The following is a 12,202-nucleotide window of genomic DNA, read 5'->3' as shown; positions in this document are numbered from 1 at the left end:
GCTTTCTATTTTCTTTGACATAATGTGTTCCTAGATTGATTACACATTAGTCAAAGAGGGGCAAATATAATCACCTAAAAATGGTCATCTAGACTATTAGCCCCCTTTTCAACATTTTGGCTAAATTAATTCAATCATTTACCTAGACCAAATTGCTAATAATCAATTTATTTGATTATAACCTATAGCTTGACTATGCTATCCGAAGTTCATTATTTGATTAAAAGAACATGTCCCCTTTTAATTAAATAAAAGACCCCATTCTTCTAACCCACTTAAAGTGCACACATAAAGTCCTTTTTCTATTTTGCAATTAAAAGAAAAGGCTTTGTGACTTTTGTCTTATATGACAAGTCAACTTATATTCTATTGGTTGACTTGTGTGTGCACATGGATCACTACTCTTTTCAAATTCCACCGTTGATCATCCACCATCTTCAGATCTCTACCATCCGTACAACTTTAAAAGGGAGAGATCTTTCCCCCTCAATCCATCCCTCATTTGAATATTGTTATGCTGCAAATTTTCTAACAGGTTTCTTTGGAGCTTTGTGGAGAACTTCTATTTCTTGTCTACATTCTCTCATACAATAGCATTTTAACTTAGATTCATGTTACATGTTAGTTTAGCTTCTATTTTGCAATAATCTATCTCACATAGCTTAATATTTGGATTGTAACACTCTCATACATTCTTAACATAACTACACTTTACATTTCATTCTAGCTTAATCTTCATTTGCATTGCATCCTTGATGAACTCCTTGGGACATTTGCATTCTTGCATCTTGTCTTTGGAACCTCCCATTGCATGGTTTACTAGCAAGAAGAGTATCTCTAAGGCTCATCTGAGAGCCTCCTTGAACTTGAAATACACTCTTTTGCACTCCGTAGATAGGGAGCTCTAAGTCGGCATTCGAACATTCCAAACTCATGGAATCATTTGGATAGAAGGGTTTAGAGTGGAACACTTTCGAGTGTACAGACTCAACTTGAAATTAGGTGCCTTATAATCCACTCCATGAATCAAAATTTTAGAACCTTCCTTTGCTTTGCTACTTAGAGATTCCATGCTCAGTAGGGTTTCTAAAAACTTAGAGAAATCTTCAACAAAAAATACTCAAATCACTCAGGGGCTCTAAATTCGCTCTTCACAAATAGCTCTAGAAATTTGTGGTGAAATAATGCCTTCAATTTCTTCCTTTTAACAAATTTCCTCCTTTCAATCACCATTAATGTTTTGTACTTCATACTCATTTGATGAAAGACTATCCTGCACTCAGCTTATTCTTTAATGCTCAGGAGACATCTATAGCTCAGTAGTGTCACCATCACTTGATAGGAACTACCAATTTTGAGTCTGCAACAATATGCAACTCGACCTTTCTCAGTAAGGTCTCCTACTTTCGATCATGCTTGGTGATCCCTGTAGATCTTAAATGCTAATGTGGATCTTTCTTCTTATTGGCTAGAACTAATGTTAGATTACTTCTTTTGAATCATAGTTATAGTGATCTCTATAAGGAACTAAGGTGAAATGATTGAGCCACCCTACTCATTAACTTGGGTGTCATTCACTTCATAATCTTGGTTAGCATTCTCTAGAGATTTTGGTACCCATTGTTGCCTTATTTTCTTTATGATATTATCATCTTTGGCTTTCTTTTCATCTTCAATTCTACTTATGTTCATATAGTTCTTAGCAAGATGTCCAAGTTTTGTACAAATAAAACATTTTTTTTTAGTATCTCTTTTCCTCATATGATGTTTCACATAGTTTGCTCCAATGTGCCAAAATTCACCACAATAGTGACATCTACACGATGTGTTTTAATCCCATCCAAATATTTCTTTCACAAATTATTCTATTGAGTTCCACTCCTTGGTTTTGCACTCTGAAGGTTTGTGTCCTTATTTCTTGCAATTGTGACATTTACCTTCAAACTTAGGTTTTTCTTTGCATTCACTTACTCTATGACAACACTTATTGCAATTGTAACACTTTCTATTGAATTTTTCTTTACCATTACTCCAACATTTGTTTAATGTATGACCTATCTTACCACAATGATTGTAAGTGGGTCTTTGATTCTTTTGAGCTCCCTACAGAGATGATTCACCTCCTTTTGTGTATCCTATTCTAGCTTTGCCTTTATGTCTATATTGCCTTTGTTCATTCAATTGATTCATGCTTTCTTGAGATTTCATTATTCTTTCATAGGTTTTCTTTTCAGTGTTGAGATCATTCTATAGTCTTTCATTCTCTGATCTTAGATTCATAAGCTCTTCATTTGCACTAGTGAGTTGATCAACAAAGTCTTCTTGTTGAAGTGATAGTTGTTGGATTTCATTGTTCTCATCTTCTATCTCTTCTCTAGAATTTTTCTTTTCTTCCAGCACTTCACATAATCTAACTAATTGGATTTCTTGTTCTCCTTTCAACTTTCTGACTTCTTCTTGAAGATTGGACTTCTTTTCTAATAGGTCTTTGATTGCTTCATCAAACTCATCTAATTTTTTTTTTGGGATATATGCCTTCAATTCTCTCTTCAATGTAGAGATTGTCATTCATTTGTATTGCAAGATCTTTCCTTCTTTTCAATTATTGAGAGAGTTGTTTCTTTTCTTTCCTCAGTTGCCCAATGGCCAATTCAATGTCCAACTTTCATTGTCAATAGCCTTATCTAGCCTCCATACCTCCATTACCTCTGATCTTTTCTCAAGTTGTTAAACTTCTGATGTGAGAACCAAAATCTCTAATACCAATTGTTGGAAATATAAGGTAGGCAAGGTTACTAAGAGGGGAGGAATGAATCAAGAACCAATAAAACTTTATATAGCTTCACCAATTAGTCCTTCATATAATATTCTGATCTAATTGCATGCATGAAAGAATGAAAGCATTTGAAACATTCATAACACTTTGACACAAGATATGGTGACCCATAAACCTTTCAATTAGAAAGTAAAACTAGGGTGGGCATGATACTCACAAGTTTTAGTACTGCATTAGTACTCACAATTGACCACTTCTGGTGATCTGCCCTGTTAGGAGCAATAAGGACTATGAGGTCCACCTTGTTAAAGGATTTACAAACATACAATGAATTATGCACTTAATTAGGAGATTTAGAAAATACTATTAAGTCTACCCTATTAAAAGATTTGACTAATGCACCTGTTAGGATGAACAAGTGGTTGATCTCTGATCTGTAACTCTTATTTTTTGGTTGAGATTCCTTGTATTGCAATGATCACCTAACTATGATACATAAATCTCTATTGTCCCTTATACTACTTGTAGCCTTTTTTAATTCACACTTCTACTCATCATATGCTCTTCACATTCATACTTGGATATGGTACAATATATTACATATATACTAATCAAAACATAACTTACTGGAGTTGGCTACAATACCAATTTCATCATAATTCACAAAGTTGGCCCAACTATTGTAACTCAGGTTTTGAAGACAAACTTGGTGATGTTCTGATGCACAAAAAACACTATCAATGCTTGGCAATATTTGGCACTCTATTGAACTTTAAGTTTGGTCCATATTGATCACTTTCAAGTATCTTGAACTTAGTCAACACTATATGACTCGGTGAACAATGAGAAACTCGGTAGCAACTAGATCACTTGGTTGACACTGCATGACTCAGTCAATACTAGATCCACTCTATTAACCTTGTAAGCTCTGTAGATAGTGTTGGACTTGGTTAATACTATAGAGCTCAGTTAACACTACGATCTTCTTCACTTCTACTAACTAGCTCAGTAGCCTCTACTACACTTAGTTTGCACTGAACTTTGTCTCTGAAGCTTAGTAAACACTATCTAGCTTAGCAAATACTGCAAATTGACTCAGGTGCTTTGTAGACAATGTATTCTAACTACTTGGCTCAGGAACAACTGAATCACTTGGTTAACATTGCAAATTGAATAATAAGCTTGGTAGCAATGTAACCAATTGACTAAGTGTTCATTCACTGATAGACAAATTGACCTTAATGTCAACATCAGCGAGTCCACTAGGATCAATCCTTACACCAAGAATTTGAGTGTTAAAATAAGGTAGCTATTAACCTAGGGTGTTTAGAAAGGGCTTTCATTCATAATGTTCCTCTTGCGCCCCTTTAAGAGACACCCACGTTTAGTGGGTAATAGACCTTGCAGCCACAAGAGAACCTTAACCATTCTTGCTTAGCATTTTCTTTATGGTCATAATCCCACAAGTACTCATACTAAGAAAAGACAAATGCTATGTTGACCAAGGTTTTCTGTCCTTGAGAGCCTTGAAATTATAGTAGGTCAAAATAGATGGGTTTTCTTATCTCCACTTGGGTCATTCCTCTTTCTTTCCCAAGAGTAGTCCCTCTAAAAGATTCTATTGGATCACTTTCAAGAGTCAAAATTTCTAATTCATTGCATGGCTAAAGAGCATACTCTCCTATCTTGATTATTTCCTCCAAACATGTCAAAAAATTCAATTATCCCCTTTCTTTTAAAGCCCAAAGGTGAGTCAAGATTTCTATTTCACCACATGGGTGAAGAGCATACTCTCTTATCACCAAAGAATCTCAACCAGAATTTTAATGTGCCTAGGAAATGAAAGCAACTAGTAGAGTGTTGTACATGGAATAAAAGAAATACCAGTGATTATTTTAGTGGCAAATCTTCACCAATTGGCTATTCCACCTCTTTGGGAAATTGTAATTTGGTGAATAAAACTTACATATGGGGTCAACCATGTTTTCAAGATATTAAATAATTTGGGTCAAAATCCAAGGCTAATCACTCATTGGTTTACATATAATTGGTCCAAATCTTAGTCCAATCACCAATGTAATCTACATTTATAACACAATTATTTTAAAAATTTTGCTAGCATTTCCCTAATATTTTCTTATTGGACCATGTTATTGTTGGAATAAATCAACAAAGAGAGAGTTGTAGTTTGAGTTCTAATAGGAGTCTATAAAGAACTGGTGATCTATTTACGGTTCTAGTTTGTTGTCAACAATTCTAGCTTGTTGTCAATAAGGCTTAGTTTGATGTCAATTAGTCACAACTAGATGTAGAGTTTGTTTCTGATTTTATAGGAGAGTAGTTGGTTGTAGTTTGTGTATAAATATGTATTTCTTATGTTGTTTTCAATAGAAAAATAAGTGAGCTCTTCATTTTCTCTATTTTATGCTTTGTAATCTTGTTGCTCTATTTTTTAATTTGGTATCAGAGCTGAGGAATGTTGTAATGCCCTATTGTGCTATCTCATGCTTAGTACGACCTTTGTTGATAGTTTTGTAAAAGTAATTCATGAAGAAAGAGGTGTAATCCAGCCTTCTAGAAGTGGAGCAACTATGAAGATGTCATGTTTGAGTTGATTTGATCAAATTTGCAACTGATATATTTTCAACAATCTGATTTGAGTTCAAGAATTAGTAAATTTTCATTATTTTTTGTTCTTTGGTAAGTTAGATGGTTCCAATTATGTTGATTGGAATTTTAAGATGCACACTCTAATGGAGGGATATAATGTGTGGAGCATTGTAAATGGTATTGAGGCTAAGCCTACGACACCTCCAAATGTTGTTCAAGATTGGGAGAAAAGAGAAACCAAAGCCAAGATTCTTTTATGAATGTCTATAAAAGACTCTATCATCCCTCATATAAAGGGATATCACTACTATTGGTACTTGGAATGCCTTAAAAGGTTTGTATGAGATTACAAATTCAAACAGTATTCTATTTTTAAAGAGCAAGTTACTTTTAATCAACATGGAAGAAAATGAAAATGTTAGTAGTTATTTATCTAGAATCAAGGATTTAAGGGATAAATTAGCTAACATTGGTGAATTAGTTTCAAGTAGTGATTTAGTTACTGTTACTTTGAATAGAATGGTGCACGATTATCAAGTATTTATTACTAGCTATAAGAGAAAAAACTCCTTCTTTTGAGAATTTGGCAGGTATCCTTCTACAAGAAGAAGAAAGGAAGAAGCATCTAGACAACAAATTTCAGAGTACAGATTCTACTTTGATGGCAAAAGACAAGAATCCATTCAAAGGAAAACAATGGCCAAAGAATAACGAAGGTAACAAATTTCACAATCAAGGGTATAGCAATGAAAAGAGGTATCATGAAGAGGAATCATCAAATCCAAATATGAGGAAAAATAGTAATTGTAATTACTATGGAAAGTTTGGACATTATGCTTATGAGTCTAGAAAAAAGAAGTATAATGAGTCCAAAAATAACAAATATGAAGGTAATTTTGTTAATGATGATTGAGATAGAATAAGTGACAACCTTCATGATTTAAAATTGTTTGCGTCTAATTTTGCTCTTTCTACTGAATCAAGTGATTGTAATGATTGGTTTATAGATTCAGGAGCATCAATTCACATGTCATGCAATAAAAATTAGTTTAAAAAATTCCAAGAGAAGGATGATGGTAGAAAGATTTTTTTAGGAGATAATAGGTCACATGATGTGAAAGGATGTGGTGATATAAGGGTGCAATTACCTAATGGCCATGTAAAGAAACTTTCTAATGTTATGTATGTCCTAGGAATAAAAAAGAATTGGATTTCAGTTTCACCTATTATTGACCAAGGTCTAAAAGTTGAGTTCTTAAAGGGAGGTTTCCTAGTTAAAGATATGAAAAATCAAAATAATGTGATAGCTAAAGGAATCAGGATAGGAGGTTTGAATAAACTTAATATCAATATGGAAAATCATAATGCAATGACTTCTACAAGTGTGTCTACTAAAGAGCTATGGCACAAGAGGTATGGTCATCTAAATTTAAAAGATTTGATTTCTCTACAAAGAAGAAATACGGTGCAAGGTCTTCCAACATTTAAAGATGAAAAAATTAGTTGTGATGGATGTGCATTAGGAAAACAACATAGAAATGAATTTCTAATAAGAACAAATGTAAAGGAAAGAACTATTCTTGAACTAGTGCATTCAGATGTATGTGTTCCTATACAAACTCAATCACTTGGAGGAGCATCTTACTTTCTTACATTTTTTGATGATTGCACTAGATACACTTGGGTGTATTTCTTAAGGAATAGGAGTGAAGTTATTGAATATTTAAAAGAATTCAAAACTATGGTAGAAAAACAAATAGCTCACAGTGTTAAGATTCTTAGATCAAATCAAGGGGGGGAATATGTGCCAATTTTTTTTATGAAATATTGTAAAGATAATGGCATTCTTAAGCAATATACAGTGGCCCATAGTCCTAAACAAAATGGTGTAGCTAAAAGGAAAAATAGAACAATTGTTGAATGTGCTAAGAGTATGATAAAAGAAAAGAATATCTCTAATAATGTGTGGGCTGAAGCAATTAATACAATTGCATATTTGCTAAATAGAAGACCTACCAAGTATCTTGCAAACAAAACTCCTTATGAAGCTTTCCTTGGAATTAAGCCAATTGTTAGTCTTTTGAGAATTTTTGGAAGTAAGGCATATTGTCATATTCCAAAGAAAATAGAAGGAAACTTGATTCAAAGTCATTCAAATATATATTTGTTGGTTATTGTATTGATCTCAAGACCTATAGGATGTATCATTCTACTACTCATAAGGTATTTTCTAGTAGAGATGTTATATATCATGAATTTGCAAATAATGTTCAAGATGAAGAAAAGGTGGACAAAACCATTTCATTAAAGCTACTTGAAGCAGACATTGAAAGTTTAGATATGGTAGATCAGAAAACTCATGGTCAAAGTGGGCATGAGAAAAGTCAAGTTGAGGCCACTCCATCCAATAATGAAGCACTAAGAAGACCTATAAGGGAAATCAAGGCACCAATCAGGTATAATGATTATGGCTCAATTACTCAAATAATGAGTATAGATGAACCTCAAATTTTTGAAGAAGCTAAGAATCACAAAGAATGGATGAATGCAATGCATGAAGAATATATTTCAATTCTGAATAATGAAACTTGGGAACTAATTGAACTACCAAAAAATAAAATTCCTATTGGTTGTAAATGGTTATTCAAAAAAAAGTTTAAAGCTAATGGAACTATTGAAAAATTCAAAGCTAGATTAGTTGCAAAAGGGTACTCACAAAAGGAAGGAATTGATTATGAAGATACTTTTGCACCAGTAGCTAAAATGAATACTATTAAACTAATGATTTCAATTGCCACTGAATTTGATTGGGTTCTTCATCAAATGGATGTTAAATCAACATTTTTAAATGGTGATTTAAGAGAAAAAATAATCTACTTCAACCTTAAGGTTTTGTAAAATAGGGAAAAGAGCATTTGGTATGCAAGTTTAAAAAGGCATTATATAGTCTCAAATAAGCACCAAGGTATGGTATGAGAAAATTGATAAATTATTCTTTCAACAAGGATATATCAAGAGTAAAAATGATCCAAATTTGTGCATAAAGAATGATAAACATGAGAATATTGTTTTGATTTCTTTGTATGTGGATGACTTAATCATAATAGGAAGTTCTACAGGGTTGATTGATACAACCAAGGCAACTCTATCACAAACATTTGAAATGAAGGATCTTGGAGAAATGTATTATTGCTGAGGAATTGAATTGTGGAAACAAAATGGTAAGACTTTGACTTCTCAAACTAAGTATGCAAAGAAGTTAATCCAAAAGTTTAATATGCAAGATTGTAAAATAGCATGTACTCCATTGTAACAAAATTTCAAGTTCTCTTATGGCAGTGAACTTCTGAAGTCAATGGGTCATTGTATAGGCAAATGGTGGGAAGTCTCAACTACTTGACCACTACAAGACCTAATATGTCATATTTTTCAGCATACTTCATGGCTAATCCTCTTGAGGTTCATTAGAATGCAACAAAAAGAGTTCTTTGATATCTACAAGCCACCATATCTTTTGGCATTGAATATACTAACCATTTGAATGTTGAGTTGACAGGTTACTCTAGTTCTAATTGGGTAGGAGATCCAGACGATCATAAATCAACAATTGTTTATGCATTCAACATAGGATCAGGTGTTGTTTCTTGGACTAGCAAGAAGCAACCAACTATTTCTCTTTCATCTACTGAAGTTGAGTATAAAGCATTGTGCAGTGCTATCTATGAAGCAATTTGGCTAAAGATAATTCTTGAAGATACGAGACAAAAGCAAGATGGACCTACTCTAAATCAAATGTGATAATCAAAGCACAATCAAGATGGCCAAAAATCTAGTTTATCATGCAAGATCAAAGCACATTGAAACTCGACATCATTTTGTAAGAGAGAAAGTTTGCTCTCAAGAAATAGAGCTGCAATATTGCAACACAAATGATAATATGGTTGATGAATTCACTAAGTCATTGAGGAAAATGAAGTTTTTAAAATGTAGAGATATGTTAGGAGTGCATATTAATTCCCTTGTTTTAGATTACGGTAAAAATAGGTTTTGAAGGGACCTCGAAACCCTTTCACATCCTCAAAAAAGGAAAAAACAAGCCATCCAACAGGAAAGAGACCTTAAACCTACTAGAAGCAATACCAAAATTAGGTTTTACAGGGACCTAAAACCACTAACAAAGTCCAAATAAAGAACCCAGGTTTTACAAGGACCTGGAACCATTAGTACAGATTAAAAACTAAAAGCCAAAAAATAGGACCAAACACAAGAACCCGACCAAAAAAGAAGACGCAAGAAACTATTGCAATTCTGTAATCATCTTAACTGCCTCCTTAACAATCTTAGTTGTGTCTTAGATGGAGTTAGCAACCGAAGAAGCAACAACAATCAAAGCTTTCTTCCTTGAACTCTATCTTGTCCTCTTGCTAGGGCCCTCCGAAGATATGGTTCCTTCATTTTCTCTTTTGCCCAATGTCACCGTAGCTGCACAGATGCTTGAGGTTACCTGCTCCATTTTTGTTCCACTTTCCTTGATCAGCATTTTAAGATTTTGCTCATAATCCTTTAGTTTTTTTGTGATATCTCCCATTTGCACCTCCATGTGTTGAATAATAGCTCGGTCAGCCTCCTGGTTATGTTGCAAGGTATCCACTTTCTTCTTTAGCCCCATTATTTCATTATAAATCTAGGAGTCGACCTGAAGGAAAGAGTCAACTTTTTGTTTAGCAAAGTGGAGGAAGGAAAGTTTGGTTTCCCTCACCGAGGAGTCACCCGTGTCATCAACAGTGGTGTGTGGTAAGGGGCCAACTTTATCAATTTGTATCTCCCCATCCAACAGCTCCTCTCCAGGCTCTGCAAGAATATGATGGCTTTGGCCCTCCTTATCTTGTCCCTCAGTCTCCTTTACAAGAGTGGAAGTTATCCCCATGTTTTCCTCCTCACTCAAAATGGCTGGATCATCGATTGAATTTTATTTCTCTTTATCACCTCCCCCAGACACAATATGAGTATCCTCATTATCATACTTGCTCTGTTCTGAGTTATCCTCAATAGTATCTTCCTCTCTCCCTTCCTAATTTTTGTCTTTCGTATCCAGATAACCATCTAGGTTAGAGCTAAACTCCCTAGCATCTATCCCCAGAGCCTTCAGTACTCTCCACCTCTGTATCCTCTTCCTCAATTTGTCTTCGAGAGCTGGAGGGTTTCAGTTTAGCCTTAACTTTCTCTTTAACATTCTCATCAGTTTTACCTTTTAAGGGTTTAGGACTCTTTTGCTTGCCAGTAGATGGAGACGAAGCAATGGATTTATTTTTAAAAAAACCCTCAATGATTAAAATCAGACCTTCATTGAAGATGGGTCGAGACTATTTTTTTCTATGGGCATTCAAACTTTGGAGCAAAGAAAACTGCAAATAGAAAGGGAAGGAAATTTTCTCCTTGTACCTGAAATGGTTAAGAAAGAAAAAGTGGAACTTGTGCACCCTATTATTCCTTCCATCAAGGATGAAATACTCATGAATACAACCAAGCACATCATGCCAAATACCTTTAATCTGTTGCACATCAAAGAAGTCTCCATTCTTCTCCAATTGCATCTCCTCTTCATCCGTCTTCGAGAATTTTTTGTACGCCGCATTAGAAATACTGGTCTACTACAAAAATTTGATACCTTTCATGGGGAGACCAGTGACCTTGGTAATGAATTCCTCAGTAAGCTTTATAGAGACTCCATGTAAAGTAACTTTGTCATCCACCCAGTTTTTGAAGAAGGCAGTGGTGACATGGGGTTTGAATCCATGCAACCACTCCAAGTAGCTGACCACCTGCCCTTTCTGGAGAATCTTCCAAACATCCTGCCTAGCCTTCCAATCATCATATTTTTTGGGTTCCTGCTTCTTCGATTCACCTCCCATTTTGTAGAGCGAACAAAAAACTAGAGACACCTAGATACCGATAGCAGAGAGGTAGAAGTGAGACCAATTTTTTGTGACATGATAATGAGGATGCCTTTTTGATGATATGTGTAGAGAACACATAACCAAGGAGCTTAATCAGCCACTGGAAAATGTATATGAACATATTGATCCAGTACCAATTGCTTCTGCATCAATTGCACAGGTAATCATATGTCACAATTAATGCTTAGTTTTTGTACCATCAGTTTTTGTCGATGTGGTTTTGAATATCACTCAGTTTGTAATTACAGACCTTTTGCATACAGGTCATGGTGCCAGATTAAGAGGGTCTAACAAGGATGTGGTAATCAAGGTTCTAAAGCCAGGGATTGAAGATTTTTTGATTGCTGACCTGAATTTCTTGTATTTAGGTGCACATATATTATAATTTCTGAGCCCTCAAATCAGTCGCACGTCACTGGCACATAATAAAAGAAGTGTAGATTAAGCATGTTTTCCCATTAGTAAGGTGATTTAGTTCAGAGATAGTTTGCAAGTGTGAGAGAGCAGGGGAGTTAATTAGAACATGTATCAATAAAATAAAAGAAATGGGGTGACTGAATGAGATTGAATAACGAGAACTTTGTTTTCGGTGTCTGCATGCTAGAACTGTTTCAACTTTCACCTTTGATCTTGTTCTGTATCAAGGAATCCTGTTACAGGAAATACAATTGATAGTTTCCTGAGTCCTGTGTACTTACATATTCTAGATTTTGTAGTCAAGAAGTCATTCATATGCACATCTTTACTCAAGCTTTTATCTCTCTACATGTTTATGGATAGCTTTCATTCTTAGTATTTTGGTTTCTGTTAAGTCATTTTACACAAGATACAAAAATAATAAAAATTTGATGGAGCTCAC

The sequence above is a fragment of the Cupressus sempervirens genome, chromosome 5 (assembly GCF_028749045.1).
Source record: "Cupressus sempervirens isolate cs-2001-9-10 chromosome 5, ASM2874904v1, whole genome shotgun sequence".
Classification (NCBI taxonomy): Eukaryota; Viridiplantae; Streptophyta; class Pinopsida; order Cupressales; family Cupressaceae; genus Cupressus; species Cupressus sempervirens.
Note: the sequence above shows the minus strand (reverse complement) of the source record.